This window comes from Natator depressus, chromosome 28 (genome assembly GCF_965152275.1).
Source record: "Natator depressus isolate rNatDep1 chromosome 28, rNatDep2.hap1, whole genome shotgun sequence".
In the NCBI taxonomy this organism is placed as follows: Eukaryota; Metazoa; Chordata; order Testudines; family Cheloniidae; genus Natator; species Natator depressus.
Window position 1 is genome coordinate 11,806,350 of NC_134261.1, and position 2,500 is coordinate 11,808,849.

The window sequence follows — 2,500 nt, forward strand, 5'->3', positions numbered from 1 at the left end:
CTGCGGCCAGCAGGTCCACCCCATGCCGGCAGCGGGTTGACCTGGTGGCCGGGAAGGAAAGCGGCCACCAGGTCAACCCCATACTTTCAGCGGGTTGACCTGGTGGCCGGGAAGGAAAGCGGCCAGCAGGTCAACCCCATACATTCAGCGGGTTGACCTGGTGGCCGGGAAGGAAAGCGGCCAGCAGGTCAACCCCATACATTCAGCGGGTTGACCTGGTGGCCGGGAAGGAAAGCGGCCAGCAGGTCAACCCCATACATTCAGCGGGTTGACCTGGTGGCCGGGAAGGAAAGCGGCCAGCAGGTCAACCCCATACATTCAGCGGGTTGACCTGGTGGCCGGGAAGGAAAGCGGCCAGCAGGTCAACCCCATACATTCAGCGGGTTGACCTGGTGGCCGGGAAGGAAAGCGGCCAGCAGGTCAACCCCATACATTCAGCGGGTTGACCTGGTGGCCGGGAAGAAAAGCGGCCAGCAGGTCAACCCCATACATTCAGCGGGTTGACCTGGTGGCCGGGAAGGAAAGCGGCCAGCAGGTCAACCCCATACATTCAGCGGGTTGACCTGGTGGCCGGGAAGGAAAGCGGCCAGCAGGTCAACCCCATACATTCAGCGGGTTGACCTGGTGGCCGGGAAGAAAAGCGGCCAGCAGGTCAACCCCATACATTCAGCGGGTTGACCTGGTGGCCGGGAGGAAAGCGGCCAGCAGGTCAACCCCATACATTCAGCGGGTTGACCTGGTGGCCGGGAAGGAAAGCGGCCACCAGGTCAACCCCATACAGGCAGCGGGTTGACCTGGTGGCCCGAAAGCAAACCGGCCACCAGGTCAACCCGGAGCCTGCCCCCGCGGGCAGGGGCCGGCATACCCCCGTCCGTCCGGGGTCGCCCTGCCCCGGGCTCCGGGCTTAAGTCCCGAGCGGCCACCAGGTCAACCCGGAGCCTGCCCCCGCGGGCAGGGGCCGGCGGACCCCCGTCCGTCCGGGGTCGCCCTGCCCCGGGCTCCGGGCTTATTCCCCGTCCGGCCACCAGGTCAACCCGGAGCCTGCCCCCGCGGGCAGGGGCCAGGCGGAGCCCCGTCCGTCCGGGGTCGCCCTGCCCCGGGCTCCGGGCTTAAGTCCCGAGCGGCCACCAGGTCAACCCGGAGCCAGCCCCCGCGGGCAGGGGCCGGCGGAGCCCCGTCCGTCCGGGGTCGCCCTGCCCCGGGCTCCGGGCTTAATTCCCGTCCGGCCACCAGGTCAACCCGGAGCCTGCCCCCGCGGGCAGGGGCCAGGCGGACCCCCGTCTGTCCGGGGTCGCCCTGCCCCGGGCTCCGGGCTTAATTCTCCTCCGGCCACCAGGTCAACCCGGAGCCTGCCCCCGCGGGCAGGGGCCAGGCGGACCCCCGTCCGTCCGGGGTCGCCCTGCCCCGGGCTCCGGGCTTAATTCTCCTCCGGCCACCAGGTCAACCCGGAGCCTGCCCCCGCGGGCAGGGGCCGGCGGAGCCCCGTCCGTCCGGGGTCGCCCTGCCCCGGGCTCCGGGCTTAATTCCCGTCCGGCCACCAGGTCAACCCGGAGCCTGCCCCCGCGGGCAGGGGCCAGGCGGACCCCCGTCTGTCCGGGGTCGCCCTGCCCCGGGCTCCGGGCTAAATTCTCCTCCGGCCACCAGGTCAACCCGGAGCCTGCCCCCGCGGGCAGGGGCCAGGCGGACCCCCGTCCGTCCGGGGTCGCCCTGCCCCGGGCTCCGGGCTTAATTCTCCTCCGGCCACCAGGTCAACCCGGAGCCTGCCCCCGCGGGCAGGGGCCGGCATACCCCCGTCCGTCCGGGGTCGCCCTGCCCCGGGCTCCGGGCTTAATTCCCGTCCGGCCACCAGGTCAACCCGGAGCCTGCCCCCGCGGGCAGGGGCCAGGCGGACCCCCGTCCGTCCGGGGTCGCCCTGCCCCGGGCTCCGGGCTTAATTCTCCTCCGGCCACCAGGTCAACCCGGAGCCTGCCCCCGCGGGCAGGGGCCGGCATACCCCCGTCCGTCCGGGGTCGCCCTGCCCCGGGCTCCGGGCTTAATTCCCGTCCGGCCACCAGGTCAACCCGGAGCCTGCCCCCGCGGGCAGGGGCCAGGCGGACCCCCGTCCGTCCGGGGTCGCCCTGCCCCGGGCTCCGGGCTTAATTCTCCTCCGGCCACCAGGTCAACCCGGAGCCTGCCCCCGCGGGCAGGGGCCGGCGGAGCCCCGTCCGTCCGGGGTCGCCCTGCCCCGGGCTCCGGGCTTAATTCCCGTCCGGCCACCAGGTCAACCCGGAGCCTGCCCCCGCGGGCAGGGGCCGGCGGAGCCCCGTCCGTCCGGGGTCGCCCTGCCCCGGGCTCCGGGCTTAATTCTCCTCCGGCCACCAGGTCAACCCGGAGCCTGCCCCCGCGGGCAGGGGCCAGGCGGAGCCCCGTCCGTCCGGGGCCGCCCTGCCCCGGGCTCCGGGCTTAAGTCCCGAGCGGCCACCAGGTCAACCCGGAGCCTGCCCCCGCGGGCAGGGCCAGG